We start from the raw sequence: 25,000 nt of genomic DNA, 5'->3' as shown, positions 1-25,000 counted from the left end.
TAATCCCTCTCCACAATCCTTCCTTCGCAAGATGTTAGCCTTCTAGGATTCCTTTACTACCATATGTTTTTCTGCAGTCATGGATTTATATGTTTTATATAATATAGCAACAGTGGTTATAGTTTCCCAATGGGACAATCACTGGTTCACTACACTTACAATTGCATGAGTAAGATGAGAGTATCTATGCAAGTCATGTGGAACCAATACCACAAACTATTTTAGATTGATAGGATTATGAATTTTATCACCATTCTGTATATTTTTTGCCAATATACACTTGTGTTAGACACATACACACAATGATCTTCTGTGCAATTACTGTCTCCCAAATTTTATTCACAAAGTATTGCTTATCCATACAATATGATAGAAGACACTTGCCCAAGGCACCAGACAGTAGGATCAGATCTAGATTTATTTGCTTGCAAAGCAAACTTCTTAATCATACACCCAGCATCAACAGCTACTACTCAGCAGTCCGAAAGTCTACAAAGGCCATATGTACAGCTTCTTTCTTCCGAGTAATCCATTTTGGATGAAAAATTTTAATATTCTGTGGAATGTGGTACAAGTAAAATTAGAGATCCAAACTTTGGAAACATCACAGTGCTATGTTTGACTGATTGTTTGATTTTCTCTAACTGAATATTTATTTATGAGATTTATAATAAAATTGGTTTGTGTGTAAGATTTGCTGAATTTAAACATATGCATATGGTCACACAATCTTCAACTACTTAAGCACATGACACATCAACTTCAGAGTGCAAATTTTCTGAAAAAAATTAAATTACAGGACTACAATCTATATCTTATCAAACAAAAAATCATAGCTTAAATCTTTTAAGGAGGAAAATGTGCAAGATCTAGATACAATTTTATATCCAGTTGCACATACACAGAAACAAATCAATTCATAATGTAATCCATAGTGACAGAACTACAATTAGGTGTCTTCTATCAAAAATCAAAATTACTTTAGGTACATATATTAAAGTGCACTATCCAGAGATTCAACCAAATCTTGCAGCATGGATCTCAATGAACATAGTGTAAGTTGGTAGACCAATCCACTAGGCAATTTTGTGTGTGTGCACATGTGTATAAATACACACACACACACACACACACACACACACACATACATACATACATACATATATATATCATCATCATCATCATCATTGTTTAACGTCCGTTCTCCATGCTAGCATGGGTTGGACGGTTCGACCGGGGATCTGGGAAGCCAGAAGGCTGCACCAGGCTCCAGTCTTATCTGGCAATGTTTCTACAGCTGGATGCCCTTCCTAACGCCAACCACTCCGTGAGTGTAGTGGGTGCTTTTTACGTGCCACCTGCACAGGTGCCAGGCGAGGCTGGCAACGGCCACGGTCGGATTGTAGTATTTTATGTGCCACCGGCACGGAAGCCAGTCGAGGCGGCGCTGGCATCGGCTACGAGTCGGATAGTGCTTTTTACGTACCACCAGACCAGGGATCCTGGCTGGTTCAATTCGATTTCGATTTCGCTTTCGCTTGCCCATATATATATGTATATATAAGCATGTGTATTTATATACTATGTGGTAAGAAGCTTGTTTCCCTACCACATGGTTCGAGGTTCAGTCTCACTACATGGGACACCAGGCAAGTGTTTTCTACTATAGGCTTGGGCCAACCAAAGCCTTGTGAGTGGATTTGTGATGGAAACTGAAAGGAGACCACCATGTGTGTGTGTGTGTGTTTGTCTTTTTGTCTGTTTGTCCCCCCGCCATCATCATTTGACAACCAGTGTTGGTGTGTTTACATACCTGTAACTTAGCAGTTCAATTAAAGAGACTGATAGAATAAGTACTAGGCTTAGCAAAAAGTCTTGGGGTCGATTTGTTCAACTAAAACCCTTCAAGGCAGTGCTCCAGCATGGCTGCAGTCAAATAAATGAAACAAGTAAAATAATAAAAGAATATCTATATCTACACACACACACACATACTTCAATTAGTCTTTTCATTCACATCTGCCTTGAACAAACATAAAGATAGCATCTCATGTAGTGGTGCCAAGACAAAATGCAGTCAGTAAGGTGAATAACAAATGAACAGAGACAGCATAGGGTAGTGAAGACTTTTTAGGATAACTGAGGACAACCTCTCATGCTGGTGCCACAATAAAAAGCCTGCATCTGATAAATTTTGTCTGAAATGAATAATTATCATTTTTATATGCTGATGAGATTGTGGTAGAATAGCAATATCACTAGAGGAGTGAACAAATTGATTTTTTTTTTTTTTTTTCTGTCAGCTTTTTACATTCTGAATTCCAATCCTGCTGAAGTCAACTCTGCCTTTCGTCACTTTAGAGGCCAATAACATAAAGTATCAGTCAAATATGGGGGGTCAACGATATCAAATCCCATCCCTCAAAACTTCTGGTTTTATGCCTAAATTAGAAATAATAGTTAGTATTATTATTGATATGATAAAAGCAAAAGTTAGGCTTAACTCTTCTGATTTCCAATCATCATCATCATCATTGTTGTTTAACATCCGCTTTCCATGCTAGCATGGGTTGGACGATTTGACTGAGGGCTGGCGAACCAGATGGCTGCACCAGGCTCCAATCTTGATCTGGCAGAGTTTCTACAGCTGGATGCCCTTCCTAACTCCAGCCACTCTGAGAGTGTAGTGGGTGCTTTTATGTGCCACCAGCACAAGGGCCAGTCAGGCAGTACTGGCAACGCTCAAATGGTGTTTTTTATGTGCCACCTGCACAGGAACCAGTCCAGCAACACTGGAACAATCTCGCTCAAATGTTTTTTCATGTGCCACCAGCACAAGTGCCAGTAAGGCGACGCAACACTTTAGTATTCAGATTACTCTGTCTCATGTAAAGCTTTTTTATTCATCTTGTTTTGAATTAATCATTCATCATCTTATAGCTTAGAGATTTCAATGATGTGACTGTTTATTTTTAGAACGACATTGTAGGTTAGGTGTGAGAGGTTTGAAGATAAAACAAGTAGTATATTTGGGCTGGATATGACCAGTTTAAATGTTAATGGGTTAATAATCTTACAGGACAATGAGATAGTAAATATAAACATTGATTAAGAGATAAGTGCAGTAATTTAGCTGTTGGCCATGAGTTTGATTTTTGAGTCTGCCAAAAAATATAATAGACTGGTTTATTCAATCAACATAATAAAAGAGGCTAAGAGATAAACATCCCCAATATGGGCAATGGAATAAGGACAATCTATTCTTGCAGATTTAATAGAGAATTTACTTTGAAATTTCATGAATGTGATCAAGTATAAAAGGCATATGCAAGTATAAAAGGTATATGAAGATTAAAAGGTAAAACAGCCAAAATATTGTAACTATAACAACCAAGATAAGAAGACTAGTCTGAATATATTAGTGGATAAAAAATGCATCTTGTACACTTTGTAAAGTTGTTGGCATTTGGAAGGGCATCCTGCCATAGAAACCATGCCAAAATAGAACACATGAGCGAAGTGTAGTCTCTTAACCTAAGAAACAATAACTCTAAATAAAAACTGATTCTGACCATGATGACTTGGCTAACTTATATCAATACGGAAAGTGGACATAAAACGACAACAACGATGACGGTGACAGTGATGGTAATGGTGATAGTGGTAGTGGTAATGATGACAATGAGAGCGATAACAACATTTGCATCTCCATAAGACATTTCCAAAAGAAGATTTCTGCATCTTTAAGGCTTCCTCTCCAACAATTTTCAAATCTTCAAACCTTCCCCAATACTTTCCAAAATAATGAAACTGAACATATTTTTACATTTTAAGAAATTCATCATCATCATCATCATCACCATCATTCAAAAAGAAATAAAATGAACTAATATTATAATATAAGAAAGAACGAAAGAAACTAAATAAATCTTCATTATTTTGAATTATATGTATTTTTTAAAAATATTTCTTGAAGCAAAATGGCATTTTATTCCACACAAATGTAAAATTAAGTTTTAAAAAATGTATAAAAACGTATTTTGTCTACTATTTGCCATTAATATTTAAAGAATACTAATGAACATATGACTTTTAAGAAAGGCTACCAAGTTCATTTATTTAGTACATTATCAAAATCCCAGAAATACCACAAGCTTGACTGTATGAAAAAGGTCTTAAAAATAATAATGCTAATATAAACTACATGAAATTATGCATTAGAACACAAAATCATAATAAGGAGACATATGTATTTAGCATATAGAATCCTCCCATGAGACATTCTCCACTCCATTAGACCTATTTTATCTCACACACACACACACGCACATATATATCAAAACAAAACAGGAGAATGATATCAAATGTGACATTATATGTAAAATATTTAGTTACACTATTTTATATATATTTCATTAAAAAAGAAAAAAGATTATTTATAATATAATGTAAATTATATATTCAAAATGTATTATCAATTTTGAATTACTGGATTGTTGATTTGCTGATAGAACTAACCATCACAGAGGTAGCAGTCATTCAGTAAAGGATACAAATAAAGGTCACAAGTCTCTGGAGAGTTGGACAATACATTTTATCTGTATCATTTACTTGTTTCAGTCATTAGACTGCGACCATGCTGAGGAAGTTTTAGTCAAATGAATCAACCTGAATACTTATTTTCTCTTTTTAAGCCTGCTTTTTATTCTATCGATTTCTTTTGCTGATCTGCTAAGTTATGGGGATATAAACATACCAACACCGGTTGTCAAGCAGTGATGAAGGACAAACACTCACACACACACACACAAATATATATATATATATATATATATATATATATATATATATATATATATATATATATACAACAAGCTTCTTTCAACTACCGTCTACCAAATCCATTCACAAGGCTTTGGTCGTCAGTATGGAGCTACAGCAAGACACTTGTCCAATGGGACTGAACCCAGAACCATGTGGCTGAGAAGCAAACTTTTTACTACACAACCATGTCTTGCAAACAACTTGCACATGCAAGTGCTACCAGTTAAAAGCTCCGCATATCGGAAGCTAGCAAGTGTATGGGGTCATCAGGAAAGAAGGCGCGCCGTTTCGGGGCCTACCTCTCGACGGCATCAATGCGCACCAGCCCCCCTCACTGATATGAGGCCCCGCTTGCTAGATCAGCTGGTTATGAAGAACTCAATATACTTCTAGCCATCGCTCATCGTCTCTTTTTAACCAAATCCAGTGGCTAGCCTTCTCCACTGTAGATTGGATATCAGTCATGGTGGTAATTGTCTTTTTTTTATATATATAATGAAATGTATGTAAGATAAAGTAACTAAATATCATATAAACAATCTCCCATGTTTTGTTGATATATTCTACATGCTCTCTGTGACATATCCAAACTCCAACTTCATATTAAATGATATGAGAACAGTAACACAAACAGGCATACACACAGAGTTATTTTTCATGCAATTCAGGTTTAAATTACTCTATATGAAAACAGACACTTGTATGCATGCACACACACACACATGCATGCATGCACACACACACACACACACGTGCATGCACACACACACACATGCACTGTATTCTGAATTAACCTTGTATCCAGTACATTTTTCCCTAAATATGATCTTGCAAATTGTACTCTGAATTTTTCTATCTCAGCAAAAATGAATTTTATTTTAATTAAATTTAGCAAACATATGAACTATTAATCTAGACATCAACATTTAATTAAAATTTTCGATTTAATTAATAGCAAAGGAGTTAGTAATTTATCTCTTAAGCTTCATTTTTTTTGTTTTGTTTTGTTTTGATTTTCTATCGTTTTAAATTTTCTATCGTTTTAAATTTTTTATTATTTTAAAGAAATATTTTAATGTCTTAAAAGAACCAAGATTTTGTCAATGGTTGAAAATGCTTCTATTGACACATGCAGAATCGCAGAATCCCAAGTTCTGTACATACCAGATTTGTTTTTCTTTTATACAACTGTATAGTAAGAAGAGTGGTAAGAAGTCTGCTTCCCAACCACATGGTTTCAGGTTCAGCCCTACTGCATGGCATCTTAGGTAAGTATTTTCTACCATAGTCCTAGGCTGACCAAAGCCTTGTGAGTGGATTTGGTAAAAGAAAACTGAAAGAAACTTGTCATACATATATGTGTGTATGTATATGTATGTATATTTTTGTGTTCATGTGTGTGTCTCCACTCACTGCTTGATATCTGGTGTTGGTTTGTTTACAACCCCATTATTCCCATAACTTAGCAATTCGGTCAAAGTGATTGATAATAAAAGTCACAGACTTTTTAAAAAAATAAGAACTAAGTCTAAAACCCTTCAAGCTGCAGTAATGACTGAAACAAGTAAAAGATAAAAATTATTGTTAAATATAATTGATTAGAATTAGAAAAGACCAAAAAAAAACATAAAAGGGATGCAACTGCCTAAGCCCTGACAGAATATTAAAGGTCAGTCCTTAGCTCCAAATTCATGGCCAATAAGTGGATAAAGAGATAAAGATCCCTTGCACTCTGATACAATGCAAATCTACTGCTGGTAAAATTCTCAGATGATCTCATACTTTTGTTTGACAGGTAAGAAACTGAGGTGATGTAGAATAGCATTTATTGTGACCCGTAGAATAGTATGTCTATGGATGTAGAATAGTATGTCTATGGTGGTTTTAATCTTTTAGCATTCAGATAACTCTATCAAATGTAATGCTTATTTGTTTGTGTTGTTTAGAATTAATCATGCATTCATTCTTTGAGATTTCGATGATTTGACTATTTTTAGAATGACATTGTAGGGTAGATGTGAGAGGCTGGATCTGGCCAGATTGAACATAAAACATATAGAATATCTGGGTTGGATATAGCCAGTTTAAATGCTAAAGAATTATAAATTTATAGCTTTTGTGTCATATCCTGTCCACTAAAACATGTCAGACATACAGATACACATTTGTATACTTGCCCTTGAGTAATTTAAGCTGCTAAAACCAAGAATGCAAAAACAACAACAAAATGTTTAAAAAATAGTAAATGTATATGTAAGTGTATATGTGTGTATGAAAGCATGCATACACACATATTAACACTATGATTCTCCAACTGGATTTACTCCCATGATTTAGAAGATGAAATATGAACACACACACAGACACACGTTTTACATACAACTTGTATTTCATGACACTCTTTTCGTCGGCTGTAAACTGGAGATAATAATTTCATTACCTTCAGAGTGCATCCCCGTCACCAGTGCTGATACTACTGGGAAAACATCCAGGTTCTTTAGGCCCACACTGTAACACACATTTTTCCATCAGTTACTCAAGTAACCATCACATAAGCACCATGCAATTATAACCCATTTCAATTATGCAGCAACTATTTTGTTTTACTGCTCGCTGAGGAGTCTTTGCTCTCTCTGCTTTAGTCTTTTTCTCACAAGCTATGTAATATACAGGGATATGACACAGCAAAAACTGTTTTGTCTTATCCATGACAAAGCATTTTCTACTTCTTTCTCCCATTCATGAATCACTACTCTGCTTATCTTATCCGTTTGATGCTGGTCAGCCAGGTAAGACACTGGATCCAGTAACAAATCCATATGTAATGGAACAGCTCTTTGTTGATAACACCACACCTTAAAATTCCATGTCAAATATGTCATAGATGGCAGGTAGCTCCTATTTCAGCTTGCATTAGCTTTCTGAACTGATGTGTCTTCAGACATATTCAGTGGTGGGAATTTCAACTTCGTTTTTATCTGCACTCCATAAAAGACCTTAAAACTTCCCACACTGAGGAGGGATATCAGACAGAACAAATCAGTCAATGACAACCTCTCTTCCTTGGGTACCTGCATGTTCTTTGCTAAGCACCAGTCCAATATTACAGTCCCATCTTTCAACAATTACTGCATTAGACTCACTAATACTCTGAGGATGCCAGAGTAGTGTTTTTAAAGTTTGTGTAAACTACCATCATTGCCAAGGACGCTTTTGCATCTTGCCTTCGTAATCATCTCAATGTCATTGACTGTAAGATTCAAAATGCTACACTGCTCCTCAAATTCAGATGGAAACAAGTTATCAGTGATGGAGGTTTACTATGGCAGTCTCATATCCTCAACAAAACTAAACCTTACATTCTACAGACTATGCTGGGAGCATTATTTGTGGCACCAGCACTATAGAGGAAGCCACATCCACAACATGACTAAAGGAATTTCTGACTCCATATCTGCTTGCTCACCTATGCCTTTACAGAGTGAGAGGCAGAAAGAATAAGATAGAAGCATGAATGATAATGATAAGTTATAAGAGACAAGTGGTAAGAGTATTCAGCATTTAGAGATAAGTATGTACAGGCAAGATAACATGTGTAAGAGGACAGAGTGACAACAGGATCTATGCAACCCAGGAAATAGAGTGAAAATAGAGAGAGATAGAATGTGTGGGTGAAACAGAGCAAGAGTATAATGGCAGATGGAGTGAATGGGGAGATGAGAGGCAGTACAGGAGAGGAGAATTAGGGTATACATATATATTGCATGAGAGAAAGTTGGGGTGGTAGATGCATGCTTGTGCTTGTGCTTGTGTGTGTGTGTGTGTATGTGTGTGTGTGTGTGTGTCTATGTCCATGTCTTGATATCATGCAATAATTGTAAACAAACATTACTATCATACACACAGTGTCATTTGTTTGTGATTTTCTGTGAAAGCGCATCCAGCCATTATATTCTTTGTGCTCAAAGGACCCAGGGAAAATATTTCCTTGCTTGGATACAGGTGAAACTTGCAATAAGAAGGGCACCCAGCCTTAGAAAAATCTGCCTTGTATTGTTTTTGATCCAGGCAAGTATGGAAATGATGATGATGATGGTGGTGGTGGTGGTGGTGGTGGTGGTGGTGGTGGTGATGGTGGTGGTGGTGATGATGATGATGTAAAATACACATGCACACAGATTTACATGCACAACCACACATACAGAGAGATAGGGAGAAATTAATGCTAAGTGTAAGCACATGACTAAACATAGTTAAAATTTCTAAATAAATAATTCTAGGAAATAAATAAATAAATGAGTAATAAAATAAAAAAAATAAATATACATACAAAATACAAAAGCTAGTTAGAAATTTTGCTCATGGTTGTCAGTGACCAAAATAAAACAAACAGTTGAGATGTTTTCATTTGAACAGCTAAGACCAGCCAGCAGTAACCACCATAATTAAACATTGACAATTACAAATAGAACTTAACTAATAAGTATAAAGACAATACAAGGCACACACAAAAATACATATACACATACATAGGTGCAGGAGTGGCTGTGTGGTAAGTAGCTTGCTAACCAACCACATGGTTCCAGGTTCAGTCCCACTGCGTGGCATCTTGGGCAAGTGTCTTCTGCTATAGCCCCGGGCCGACCAATGCCTTGTGAGTGGATTTGGTAGACGGAAACTGAAAGAAGCCTGTCGTATATATGTATATATATATATGTGTGTGTGTGTTTGTGCGTCTGTGTTTATCCCCCTAGCATTGTTTGACAACCGATGCTGGTGTGCTTACGTCCCCGTCACTTAGCGGTTCGGCAAAAGAGACCGATAGAATAAGTACTGTGCTTACAAAGAATAAGGCCCGGGGTCGATTTGCTCGACTAAAAGACGGTGCTCCAGCATGGCCGCAGTCAAATGACTGAAACAAGTAAAAGAGTAAAAGAGTATACATAAATACATACAAACTTACATAACACACACATATACAGATTAATGGTTGGTTACCAAAAATATAGAACTGTTTGTTCCTACTCCTCTTCCTATTCTACTTCCTCCTACTTGCCCAGAATCCCATCTGATTCCCTCTGCAATGTCCCATCTGTTTTATTCATTTTGTGAGTGTGAATGTGTGTTTCGGATATGTGTGCATGTGTACAAGTGCATGTACATGATGAGTATGCATATGAAAACATGTATATAAGAACATGTATATGTGTGTGTGTGTGCGTGTGTGTGTACATATGAATGTAAGAGTCCACATGGGTATGTGGACATGTGGAGTACATGTGTGTGTGCATGTGCGCGTGTGTGTGTATGTGTGTGTGTGTGTGTGTGTGTGTACAAGTCTGCTTTATTCAGTCATTTTTTTTTTCCTCACTGGTATGAGTTTGATGATTGTGCAAATTTAAACATCTGACATCTGCTTCTGGAAGATCTGTTTTCACAGCTGTATGCCATTCCTAATGATTGCTTTTCATCCATGAAAGTGAGAGTATCATATCAACTATTTTTCCAATAAGGTTAGACTGACAGAGCCTGAGATAACTTTGGCAAGTGAGGATTTCTCAAGCAGACCAAGTAAAAATAAGTGAATACTTCTTAATACTTGATGTCGGTTACTCCTATGAGCTGGTCCTTGCTTCCAGCTTCATGTCATGAATTAAGCACAAAATAAATCCTTGTCCTTCCCCATATAAGCACAGGCGTGGCTGTGTGGTAAGAAGTTTGCTTCCCAACCACATGGTTCCAACTTCAGTCCCACTGAGTGACACTTTGGTCAAGTGCCTTCTATTATAGCCTCAGGCTGACCAAAGCCTTGAGTAGACTTGATAGAAAGAAACTGAAAGAACCCCATCGTGTGTGCGTGTGTTTCTGTCTGTGTTTGATCCCCACCACCATCACGGCTTGAGAACAAGTGTTGGTGTACTTACATCCCTGTAACTTAGTAATTTGGGGAAAGAGACCGATAGAATAAGTACTAAGCTTTAAAAAATAATAATTTGTTCAACTAAAACCCCGTCAAGGTGGTGCCCCAGCATGACCACAGTCAAATGAATGAAACATGTAAAAGAGAATACATCCTCACATCTGTTGTAATTCCATTCACATCTAAGATGTTTTAAAGAAATTTTAAATCAGCCCAAGTTCATGGTTGCTGCTTATTTTAGCTGCTCTAGAAGGATGAAAAACAAAACTGACCTTGGGAGTAACTAAATAATGCAGGCATTTTGTACGATGCTGTATTGATTCAACAACTCAATAAGATGCCTATTTTGTATAACTGAATATTATTCAGCATTAAGTCAGTTGCAATGAAGTAAACCTAGTCTACTCCTGACCATTCCATTTCCTTCAAAAATTCAAGATAATATTGTCAAATGTGCTCAAGTATGAATTGAGGGAGATTTGGCTACTATTTATAGCTGTTAGAGTGATCACTTCAAGCAGTCGCAGCATGTGCAGGACTTTCTAATGGGCACGCCAATGAAAAATCTTAAAATCTTTTTAGTAGTGCAGCCCACCTGATGATGAATCATCTCTCATGCAGGCCACTTCTTGAAAAGGGTCGCTCGTGCCTGACCTAGAGATTCCCTTGTTGGCTTGATTTATCACTTGTAATAATCCAAAGGTTTGGTTTTTATCGTTTACAGCAAAGTAAATGGAACCAACAGGGAATAATGAGTCCAACCCACTAAAAACATAATCTTTACGATGGATTTGAACTCTTTACACAAATTGATTATACAACCTCATCCACTTGGTTATTTCTATTTCATTTTACACAATCAGAAACAACCCTTGTAAATACACATAAGTCTTCACTTTCAACTAATTCATAGCAAGCTAGCATGTGTGTTTGACCTCATTTCTTAGGTCAAATACACAGGATCAACAAATTTAAGTGGCCAGGAAAAGAAGGAACCGTTAGACTGAACCAACAAGGAAATAATAAAAAGTAACCATAATCTTTTTCTTTTTGGTTAATCAGACAAGGGACAACATTCATGACTTTTGTAGGTCTTCCAAGATAAAGGAGATGATAAATGTGGTTAATGTCTAGTTTGGACTTGTGTAGGTCACAACAGAAAATATATATATAGGCAAGGGAAGGAATTCCACATAGCTACAGCACTGGGAAAGGATATCAAGAAAAGTGTCTTACATGTGACTCAGTAGAAGTAAGGAATGTATCAGTTGGATCATGGTAGAAAGCTTATCCAGCTAATTATTTTAGATGAGGAGAGGATGACTACTGGGGTAAGTGTAGAATAGGTATAATCAGGAAATTATGAGATAATGCTTGTAGTATGTTAGTGTCTTTGCTAAACAATAAATGGCCTTCTTTTGGGTATCTCAAAGATGTTTGTGTGTGCATTGTAGAAGTACCATTCCAGATGTAGAGTAGCACTCCATTGTAGGTCTTTGCTGAGGTTTTTAGAGGCTGGTAATTGATCAGGGTGGAAGTATTTTCTGGTCCCAAAGAGGAAACCTAGTTTTTGGATGAAGTCTTTACAATGTTTTGGGGATATTTATATCTTTTCTAAAAACACTATTGATGGAAGTAACACATGTCAGATTTGGAATTTTAAATAACGACACATTCTTGGTTTGTACTTTATTGAGAACATACTTTGCCAGGGACTTGCAAAAATATACTTTGTCAAGAAGAACCTACCACCATTGAGAATATACTTCATCAAAATCACTTTAAAATACCAGTAATATATTATGGTCACTTAATCTGACTATACTCTGTTCAACTTTATAAAATGTACTTTTGTGCTCGGACAAAAAGAATTTAACACTTTTTTTTTACACAAGTCAAAAAACCTTGTATTTATAGGGAAAACTAAATGAGATTGTACAATGTTCAAGCTATTTTCAATAACATTAGTGATTGTAGGTGAAATGGCTACAATCAGATATCAAAATCAAGTTGAAGATTTGGTTCAACAGAAGCAATAAATAATTTTTTTGTTCTTTTTTTCAGTTTTCTTATAGTACAGAGGCCCCTTTAAGAAAGTTTTTTTTTTAATGTACATCACTACCTCCAACCCTCCTCCTCCTCAAAGTGTTGCCTGTTCAGATTTCATGACATTTTATAAAGAAGGAAATAAAGCAAGTAGTCAAAGTGTGTGTATGTGTGTGTGTGTGTGTGTGTGTGTGTGTGTGTGAGTGTGTGTGCATGCGTATGCGCGCATTCCTGGAAGACCAGCTTACCAGGCATGTGACAGCTGTTGGAATTATAATTAAAGCACCAGGTGGAAGAGAAGGGGTGGAGGGAGAAAAGGAAGGTGGGAAGGAAAGAAAGGCGGAGCAGAAGATAGATGAGAAAGAGAGAGACAATCAAACAGAAATAAGCACAGAGAGAGAGAGAGAGAGAGTAGGGGTGCCAAGGTAATGGATGGCAGTTATAGGACTGGAGTTAGGAATGGCTGGCTGACTGGCTGTATGGATGAATAAATGGCTGGAGAGGAGACGGGGAGAAGGGAAAACATTCAAAATAGAGAGGATGAGGTATGGGTTAGTGGTGCCAGATAAAGAGAGAGGGAGAGAGAGAGAGAGAGAGAGAGAGTGATCACAGGGATTAGATATAGATAACCCTGATAAGTTAAATTGTCAACAAACAGCCATACCCTTCCACAACACACACACATTCACATACACACATGTTTCACCTTAAAGTTAGATTATAATCAAATGAAAAGAGAGGTGGTTATTGATAGGACTTTCAGAGACATGCTGTGTGATGTGTTGTCTAGGTGGTTCTCTAACAGGTGAAGAGGGAGAGAAAATTCCCTTAATATGTAATAATGATTTCTAAAACAAGCACAAGACTATATAGATTTCATGTATAGGTAGGTGGAAGTGTGGCTGTGTGGTAAGAAGTTTGCTTCACAACCACATAGTTACAGGTTCAGTCCCACTGCATGCATGGCACTTTGGGCAAAAATCTACTAAAGCTTTGGGCCAACCAAAGCCTTGTGGGTGGATTTGGTAGATGGAAACTGGAAAAAGCCCATCGTGTGTGTGTGTAAGTGTGTCTCTTTGCGTCTGTGTTTGTCCCCATCACAGCTCGACAAACGGTGTTGGTGTGTTTATGTCCCTGTAATTTGGCAGTTCAGCAAAAAGAGATTGATAAAATAAATACTAGGCTTTAATGAGAAACAGTACTGGAGTCGATTTGTTTGACTAAAATCCTTTCATGGTGGTGCCCCAGCATGGCCTGTCTAATGACAAACAAGTGAAAGACATACACTGTCGGTGTGTGTGTGTGGGGGGGGGGTATAGTCATTTATAGTTTCTAATATAATTCCATTCACATCTAGGATATTTTTATATTATAGAAGTATAAATCAACTTCAATACTTGAATGGTACTTTATCAAACCAAGAAATGATGAAAGGGAAATTTGACCCCAGCAGAATTTGAACTCAGAATGTAAAGGGTTGTTAAATACTATAAGGCGTTTTTGTCTGATACTATACCAATTCTGGTAATCCACCACCTATAGTTGTCTGTATAGACATTAGTAAAAAATAAACAGATACTTATGTTTTAACCAATCATAGATGCAGACATGGCTGTGTTATTAAGAAGTTTACTTCCCAACTACATTGTCTAGGGTTCAATCCTACAGCATGCCACTTTGGACAAGTGTTATCTACTATAGCCCCAGGCTAACCAAAGCTTTACGAATAGATTTGTAAATACACAAACTAAAAGAAGCCTGTTGTGCATGTATGTCTACACACATGTGTGTGTGCATACATGTACGTGTGTGCATGTCTGCACACGTGTGTGTGTGTGTGTGTGTGTGTGTGTATCTCATGCATACTGACAGCCACATTTGTCTGTCAAGGGCTTATATGCCCCAATATAGGACTACTTTCTTTAACCAAAGAGACTGATAAAATAAATACTAGGCTTTAATGAGAAACAGTACTGGAGTCGATTTGTTTGACTAAAATCCTTTTATGGTGGTGCCCTAGCATGGCCTGTCTAATGACAAACAAGTGAAAGACATACACTGTCGGTGTGTGTGTGTGGGGGGGGAGGATATAGTCATTTATAGTTTCTAATATAATTCCATTCACATCTAGGATATCACTTATAAGCTTTAAGAAGAAGAAGAAGAAGAAGAAGGAGGAGGAGGAGGAGGTGGTGGTGGTGGTGGTGGTGGTGGTGGTGGTGGTGGTGGTTGTGGTGGTCGTCGTCGTCATCATCATTATTATTATTATTATTATTATTTATAGAATTATTACTTGTCATCGCTTCTCCATTTAATGCAGAAAATATATATGTATATATATATCATCATTTTCATCACTTAATGTCCTCCTTCCATACTGGCATGAGTTGGATGGTTTGAAAGGAACTGGCCAGACAGAAGCCCATGTCTGTTTTGGCATGGTTTTTATGGCTGGATGCCCTTCCTAACACCAACCGCCCTGCAGAGTGGGGCGGTTGGTGTTATACACACATGTAGGCCAATGAGACTGTATGCTTGAATCTTCTTGTCTAGGTATTATATAATAGTTGCAAATGAGTGTCACTGTTATACAGGCAATGTCATTCATTTCCAATATTCTGCGAAACATATACTTGGCTACAGGGAAATATTAACTTGGTTACAAACAGGTCAAGGTTGGCAACATGAAGGCCATCTGGGTGTAAAAAATCAGCCTCAATAAACTCCATCTGACCCACGCAAGCATGGAAAAGTGTATGTTAAGATACTCTTTTACTTGTTTCAGTCATTTGACTGCGGCCATGCTGGAGCACCGCCTTTAGTCGAGCAAATCGATCCCAGGACTTATTCTTTGTAAGCCTAGTACTTATTCTATCGGTCTCTTTTGCCGAACCGCTAAGTTACGGGGACGTAAACACACCACCATCGGTTGTCAAGCGATGTTGGGGGACAAACACAGACACACAAACATATACACGCACATACATATATATACGACGGGCTTCTTTCAGTTTCCGTCTACCAAATCCACTCACAAGGCTTTGGTCGGTCCGAGGCTATAGTAGAAGACACTTGCCCAAGGTGCCATGCAGTGGGACTGAACCCGGAACCATGTGGTTGGTAATCAAGCTACTTACCACACAGCCACTCCTGCGACGATGATGATTTCCACAAGACAGTAATGGAAAGCAAATCCCCTTCCTCCAAAATAGAGGTACATAACTAAATATTACAGAGTATTTAATCTAGCACTTTAGGGATCAATTTTGTCATTTCCTTAGATCTAACGAGTGCACGTAAGTGCCTTCATGTTGTTGTTGCAGTTGTTGACTGGTCACAGACCAGCCTTGAATGCAGATTCTTTAACAAAGATTCTAACCATAAGTATCCCTTTTCGCTTCAAGATATAGTGTATCTAGGATTACATTATCTAATGTGTTCATCCACTTTTTTAAGACAGTAGGATATGATATGTGGAGTCACATAGCTTAGTGGTTAGGATGGCAGCATCATGATCGTAAGATTGTGGTTTCGATTCCTGGACCGGGTGACGCGTTGTATTCTTGAGCAAAACACTTCATTTCATGTTGCTCCAGTCTACTCAGCTGGCAAAAATGAGTAACGCTGCAATGGACTGGCGTCCTGTCCAGCTGGGGAACACATACGCCATGGAAACCGGGCCCATGAGCCTGGCTAGGCTTTAAAAGGGCACATTTATTTAGGATATGATATAAAGGAAATGTAACTGTTATTTCTAGCAGCTCAAGGGACCATAAAAAGGTTTCATTGCTGGGTGTGTTCTTTAGTTTATTTTTGGAAGCACAGTCAAAGCCATGCTGTGATATAAGGCGTCAATGCATTTGCATGCACAGATACATATATTTGTGTAAGAGGGAGTGCAGGTATATATGTATGCATAAGTATTTGTATGTGTCACAACTATGCCTATGTATACTTGTTTATCTAACAGTGTGTCTTGGCACATTTGTGTCCATCTGTATGCATATATGGGTTCCCATACATAAAACCAAGTACACAAATACATACGTGTGAGCAATAGTGTGTATATTTATGTATGCATGTTCGTGCATACGTGTGCACGTATGTATGTTCATATATGTGTGTTTTGAGTTTGTTTCCATGAACAAATTTTAATGTTTTACATGCAAAAAATATTTGTATTTATTCACAAAAAAGTGTCTTTCTATGTACATTTTTATATTTTTATCAATTATAACATTAAATCCTCACAATGTCTGCACTCTTCAGTAAATATACAAATAAAAAGGTTAATAAAAGCGAAATATACTTGGAATTGTCACCATATAGCAAAAGATCAAACACAAACTATATTTCATATTTAATTAATTTCAATTACTTTAATTCTGGGTTATCTCCCCTGTCTTTTTTTATCAGAATTAACCATTTACACAATGACTCTTTGTCATTAAAAATGTAATTTTAATTATTTAAAATGCCTTAGCTCACTATATCAAATATGTTATCCCTCATTTTACTGCACAATTATGCATGTGTGGGTGTATAAATACATGTGTGTGTGGTGTGTGTGTGTGTGTATGCTTGTGTAATATATGAGTATGTTAAAAAAGGATTAAAGATATGGAGAAGAAATGCACTCAGCACTATCAGAAGAAATGAGAAAAGAGGCATGTACAGAGTGATAGCTGGCCTTTCCAAACAAACACAGTTATGTGTCTCATCTGCAGCCAAAGCTACATGTCAAGGAGTGGGGTGTATGGTAATCAAAGGCTCCACAAATGAAGAAAAAGAAAATATTAAATTCAATAAACAATAAGTAGTCTATGTATAACATCACAGATCCTAGATGTCAAATCGACGTATAAATTTACTATAAATAATCTCAACATGCATCACTAAATATTAAAAGGTTTTCTCATTAAACTCAACACATAATAAAAAAGACTTCAAATTTTGCACTCTAAGCTCAATTTCCTAGACCCTACATACAATCCCAGACCTCACAGTAGGCAAGCCAATAAGGTCTAAGATATTCATTCTGCATCAAATTACAGACACTCCCTAGTCACTTTCTCAGTCAGAAAAACAGTGAACTAGTTGTTTGACCTTTTGTGAAGTTGTGACCAATGGCATTATTGTTCACCGATTGCAATATAAAATAAATAAATTTCCTTCAAATCATACCCTATTATCTTAAAAGAGAAAGGCACACTGCATAATGTAGTCATCTAATTACTAGCGCTAAATAAAGATGTATGGTCACTGCTGGAATAGCTTATGTGACTGATCAATCAGGATTGAGTTAGGGTTAAACAACATATAGGATAACAACACTTTTCACACAAAATATTACAAACATCCCATGTTTCACATTATAAAGGAATAAGAATCTCCGATCTGTTAGTGCCACAAATCCTCCTCCACCTCTTCATTGTCATCATCATCATCATCATTATTGTACGATACAAATAAGATATTTTTTAGAACGCAAAGTTGCTGTTAGCATAAATAGTGGGTAAATTACTCTTACAAGGTGGAAAAATTTGTCAACAATCAGCCATGATTGTTGATATACATTTCGATGCTTCTAATAAAAAAAACAATATTTGTTTATTTACATTTATACACACATTATCATTATTATTATTTAATGCCTGTTTTCCATTTGTCATGGGTGGGACAGTTCAAACGAACTAGTGAGTCAAGAGACTGCACCAAGTCCCACTATCTCCTTTAGCATGCTTTCTCAGTGGGATGCCCTGCCTAACACCAACCAAATACTAACTAGAATTATCTATAGAGCAGTAGAACTAAAATTTATTTTCACTAATTTCAGAACAAAACAAAAATTGCTTCTTTGAAGTTATTTTTAACAGCCTTGTCTATCTATTTTTAAAATAAGTATCAGTTGTTGTCATGCAGACCTGGTCATCTCTGCTTTCAGAGGCAACAAATAAAATGTCTGAATACAACCCATAGATCCAGGATCCTAGTCAGGCCACCCCACTGACTAATTAAGGATTGCACTATGTACTCTGGTATGCAATAGTTTATCATGTTGGGGGCAGTGTGGCAATATAGCTATGCTGCATATTAGTCATTCTAGACTCTTGTAGTAGCCACAGATGAAGCAAGTAAAATAGTCTCAGTCAGAGCATGACAACCACCACTCTTCAGTAGTGTTGATGTTTAGACAAAGGGCAACACTGATTGGACAGACTTATGTTCAAAGGTATTCCAACCATGACCATCCTATCCTTCTCTCAGGCCTTGTGTCCTGAACAATATTAATATGTCCTATTCCTTTCCAAGCTAATAGGGTGTAATTTGAGGATAGTTTGGCTGCTATTGTTGGTGAGTCAAAAAAAAAACATAACAGCTCCCTCTTTAATATTTTTTGTTTCAGTTACTGTGCATCTCAGCAAAGTTTTCAGGGATAATATTGCAAATGTCAAGAATATTGGTGTAAAAAAAAATATAAATTTTTTAATATTTGCAATATATGTGGCAAACACATACTGCAAACTATTGTTTGCATTTGAGAAAATAAATTTTATAAAACCAAAAACAAAGCACCAAAATATGATCTGACTTGTTCTTTAAACAAACCTTCCACAACCAAAGTAATATAACATTTGAAAATAAATTATTCTCTAGATGACCCCCTAAGGGATACATTCATAAGAGTTGGTATTTTGTTACGGATTCATAATATTAAGCAGATGAGAGATGAATAACGCTTGAATAGAATACCAGTCTATGGAAGGAAATATTATCCCAGACTATCTGGCACCTATTTCCATCCCAACATTTATATAATCTAAAGAATGCAGAAATGACTGTCCTCTCCGGAAGAGACAACAGCACAACACACCTACAGTGGATTTGATCACAAGAATCTCAAGACATGTAAGATAATTATTAGTCCTGCCTCCTAACTTTTCTACTTCTTATCTGCGGCTTAGTAGAACAAAAGCAAAATGGGTTTCTGTTTTTGATGTATTGCCACCTTTCAGCCCACATAGCACAAAGGTCCAAAATATGCTCTGTAGTTTTTACCACCTTCAGACCCCAACCATTATACACACACACATAATTTTTTTCTTTTTTAGTTTCTAGCCAAGGGCTGTGACCATGCTGGAGCAACAACAACTGGTATTGCCACGCCTTCATTAATCCTCCTTTAATAGTTGGCATTTTGCAACTGAGGGAATTTGATGCTGCTGCCCTATTTCCCATTTTCTGCTGTTAAGTTGGCACATCTGGGATTCTTGACAGAAGGAGATCCAGCTTAGTTTTGAAGACATCTACATCTGCACCATGTAAGTCTCTCAGCTCCTTTTTGAAAATATTGAAAAGCTGTGTGACCTTAAATTGCAAGTTATTTCAGTATCTGGTTTGTATTTTGACAGCAAGGAAGGAATTCTAGGCACTATGCAATGGCACCCTGTTCTGGTGTTTGTACAACTTTCAACACTAAAGTTTGGGATATGTCCTTCTAGGATCTTCCAGAAGTATATTGCAGCATATCTTTCTTGTTTTCACTACAGAGTAAAGAGTCAACACCTTGAGTCTTTTCCAGTAGCTGATTTGTTGCATTGAGGCTATCTTCTTTAATTTCATGCTATGTAGTGACTATGATTGGGAGCAATAGCAAAGACAAAGGTCCTTCAGAGGACCATCATGCATTCCTACTTTCATTCTGAAGTTTCTAAGGATTCATCCGGTCAGCAACCTGTATTCCATTGCCAACTTAGCAATATGCACATGGAAGGCTGCACTACTACTCATGTCATTCCCAGCTCACACATTGATTGTGATTCTGGAACCAGGGCTGTGGAGTCGAAGTCAGGGAATCGACCCCTTCAGAAGCCACACACATAATCCAGCACTGTTTCCATTGATGGAAGCTTTCCTGGAACTCATTTTCTGGGATAATCAGCAGCTGCCTTGTTGCATTCACTTGATTTCCTCGACGTCTGAAATCTTCTTCCTTCCAAGCGGGATATGATGTTTGGAAAGAGGAAAAAGTCCCAAGAGACAAGATCTGCAGAATACAGTGGCTGTTAGACTTGGGGAATGCTGTGCCAAGCCAGAAACTTGTGCACAAGCTGCACAGAATGGGCAGGTGCATTTTCAGCTGAAAGCAGTTTTGGCACAAACTTGGCAGACACGCATCTCATACCCAAATCTTTAGTGATAATGGACTGAACTGAACCGTAACTAATCTGCACATCCTCTGAAAACTCACAGCTGGCAAGTCAACAATTCCCCCCTCACAGCTGCATGCACATCTGCGATATTTTTCTCAGATCTGTTGGTTGCAGGTCTCCCAGAACGTTTGTTACTATCGAAATTTTTTTGGCTCAGCCACTCCTCTCCCTACACTTTCTGCAACTTTGCATAAGGCCTCTGAGCAAGTATTACCAACCTTTTGGCAAAATTTGATGCAGATTAAAGGTCAATGCGATGATCACATGCTACACGTGTTCCTTCCAAACACTGCTGTATACAGCAGAAGTGAGCTAGAATGTTAAAACTTCTATCTGTCAATCCGTGCCAAGCAGCTTAACTCTGCATGCTTTAGCTTCGTTACTATGGCAACAGTCCGGATACTTATTAATCAGACCATACATATATATGTATGTGTGTGTGTGTGTGTGTGTGTGTGTGTGTGTGTGTATGTATATATATATATATATATATATACTATGGTGGCAAACTGGCAGAGTTGTTAGCATCAGACAAAATGTCAGAAGCATTTCTTTGAGTTCTTTAGATTCTGAATTCAAATTCTGCCAAGATCAACTTTACTTTTCATCCCTTCAGGGTCGACATAATCGACTTCCCCTCCCCTCAAAATTGCTAGCTTAGTGCCAAAATTAGAAAGAATATAAGACTAACATGGATATGGTTAGTTTTCATGTTTACTTCTGCAGGAGAATGATCATCTCTCTAACACTAGCTGTATGTATGTCTCTGTCTTTCAATACTCACTACACAAGAATCAACATGGAAGGATTTTAATTAAGATTATTTGTATTGTCGTTTCAGCTGTAATTATTCTGATATTACCATTTCACCTTTCCATCTATACGCTTACAAGTTCACGAAACTATTAGCATATAACAACATATAGACTTTGAAACATATACACCCACACACACAAATGCCTCTCTCACACTATATATATATATATTATATATATATATATATGCACATAAACACTTTGTTAACTGTTCAACACACATATAGCCAGACGCAAGTAAACAAAACCAGAAAGACTAAATTTGTTTAAATTAAAAGAAAAAGTATCAATAAAAACAACAGCAACAACAAAAATACCTCACAGAAGGTGTAAAATGCTGTGAAATAACAGCCACTCCAAGAAAACAAGACAAGCAAACAAAATAAAGGGATTAGATTTTAATAAATAAATCTGCCCAAAAGGCTAACAGCTATCCACAGACTTAGGGTTTCCTAAAATACACTTGTGTAATCATGTAAATATATAATGTTATCTGAGACACATACAAACATGTGTATATGTGTAATTATATATATATATATATATATATATATATAGGCACATATACATACATATGCATATATAAACATATATATGCATATATAAACATATATATGCATACATATACATATATATGTATGCATGCATACATATACATATATAAACATATATGCATACATATACATATATATGTATGCATGCATACATATACATATATAAACATATATATGCATACATATACATATATATGTATGCATGCATACATATACATATGTGTTTATACATATATATACATGCACCCACATATGGATCTATATACACATGCATATATATATACATGTGTGCATGAACTGTATGTGTGTAAATGTGCATGTACTTATATGTGTGTGTGTGTGTGTATGTGAATAAGACATAACACTGTCAAATACTTACATGTTAACATAATTAAACTATTTATGTTCTTTTATAACAAACAACTAATTATATTTTAATGAAACTTAATGTAAATATATGAAACCAAATCTGTTTTTCACACACGCACACACACACGTATATTTAAAAATGTAAATAACTAGTTTAGGTTTTTACTTTATCAATGTCAACAGTGAAAGAAAACTAAAATATGTCAAGATACTGAGGCACAGACAAGATTGTGTAGTTAAGATGTTCAGTTTTCAACTATGTTTTTTCTGGTTCAGTCCTACTGTTTAGTACCTAAGAACCATATCTTCTACTGTAACAAATTTGACAGATAAAACTGTGTGTTTGTGTATGTGTGTGCATGAATATTTTGCATTCAGCACTTTACATGAAAAAGCAGTATGTTACAAACACTAAAATTTATTGCCTTTCCATGTCGATAAATCATCAGCTAGCTCTGTGCTTTCAAAGATGTGAAATGAGAAAAAAAAATCCCTTATTTGAAAAGGAGTCATGTGTGAACATCAGAGAGAATATCTGATAGTAAAACAATGCCCCAATACTTATTTGTCCAATCCATTGTAGGATGATAAAACATGTAAAACAAACAGATAGTTTGCTGAAATTATAAACAAATCCATCAGTGCTTGTCAAGACTCAAAGATTTGAGTATTACTGGTTGATGAGATACATGTCAAAACATCATTATCCCAGAATCCCCTGTACCAATGAGTCAAGTGTGTTATGAAAATATTGTCACCAAAAAAAGGAGCTGTTCTCCTGGGACAAACACAACAGCAGTTAGCTTATTTGTGTTCGAATCTGCCAAAACATGTTAAGAATTAATGTGCAACTCATTGTTTCAGATTTCACTGTTCACAGTGCACATCACAATTTATTACTGGTTGGTAGATATCAGTATTAATCAGTGAATTGTTCGTTCACTGAAATTATAAACAAAGCCATCAGTTCTTGTTTAGATTCAAAGGCCCAGGTACTTCTGGCTGACTAGACACAACACATCAAAACATCAGGGTCCCAGAATTCATTGCACCAATGAGTGAAGTGTGTTATGAATATGTTGTCATAAAAAGAAGCTATACTCTTGTGACGTACCCAACATCAATTAGCATATTTGCATTAAAATCTACCAGAATATATTAAATATAAATATTCAAGTCATCATTTCAGTTCACAGTGCAAATTATGATTTTATTATTCTCGCATTCTTTTATCAATTCTAATCACTGGAGTGTGACCCAGCTGGGACACTGCTTTAAGTGCTTAGTCAATCATATAAACCTCAGTTTTGGGGTTTTTTTTTTTTTGTTGTTTTTTTTTTTTGTCAATCTGATACTTATTCTATAAATGCTTAACTTGTCAAATTGCAAAAGTATACTTCTTGACAGAATACTGGTTACATTTTTTTGTTATATATGGCATCAGTTTTTACATAAACAGAGACATAAACATATAATTTGCACAAATTTTATAGCCAAAATTCTATTCATAAGATGTTGATCAAACTGAGTCTATAGTAAAAGACACTTACCCAAGGAACTGCACGGCAGAACTAAACTTGGAATGATGTGATTGCAAAGTAATATGTCATGTTTATCACCATTATCATCATTTTAACATCTACTTTTCCATGCTAGCATGGACCAGATGTAATTCGTTGAGGCAGATTTTCTACAACTGGATGCTCTTCCTGCTATTCCTCACTGCAATGAATATAATATTTTCCTTTAGTCCTTCGAAGATAAACAGTATAGCATGCTGACAGGGAAGATTGCAAATGAACATCTACATGGTTATTCAAACCTATTAGAAATAACAACCAAATTTCCTTCAAATCACATTCCACTGTCTTCAAAAAAACAAAAGAACACATTATATGTAGTATTAGCTACCCTCACCACCACTACTACTACTACCAAAAAAAGGAAAATGAACGTATGATCATGGTCATAGCTGAAATGCTTTTAATCATGGGTTTGCTTGACCCAGCGTTAAACAACAACAATGGTGATTTCTTTTGCCTACATGAAAACATGAATTTTTTTTGCCTAAGTATAAAACTAAGTGAATCATATCATGTATCATTGGTAATTAAACAACCCAGTGCTGGATTAACCATCACACAAAATAAACGTGTTTAGGGCATCAAGGGAAGGGAGGCACCAGAGTAATAGTAAATGGTTTATGGCACAAAAGAAATCACTTTAAACTTGCTAAAATAATATTCGAAGTGGTTTACA

At 36.3% G+C, this 25,000-nt stretch overlaps 1 protein-coding gene across 2 annotated transcripts in view; it reads right to left on the bottom strand.

Moving 5' to 3' along the window:
• LOC115208907 (protein Jumonji) overlaps positions 1 to 25,000 on the bottom strand; it is a 232,035-nt gene that overhangs the window by 152,720 nt on the left and 54,315 nt on the right. The window contains exon 1 of one of the 2 annotated variants that reach the window (XM_036511178.1): positions 24,292 to 24,455. The exons of the other annotated variant lie outside the window; for it this stretch is intronic. The gene's annotated coding sequence lies outside the window, so the exon portion shown is untranslated. Of the gene's footprint in view, positions 1 to 24,291; positions 24,456 to 25,000 lie in introns of those variants that run through there. 2 annotated transcript variants of the gene reach the window in all.

This window comes from Octopus sinensis, linkage group LG1 (assembly GCF_006345805.1).
Source record: "Octopus sinensis linkage group LG1, ASM634580v1, whole genome shotgun sequence".
Lineage (NCBI taxonomy): Eukaryota > Metazoa > Mollusca > Cephalopoda > Octopoda > Octopodidae > Octopus > Octopus sinensis.
The sequence above is the reverse complement of the archived record's forward strand: the minus strand, read 5'-3'. Positions and strand labels throughout refer to the sequence as shown.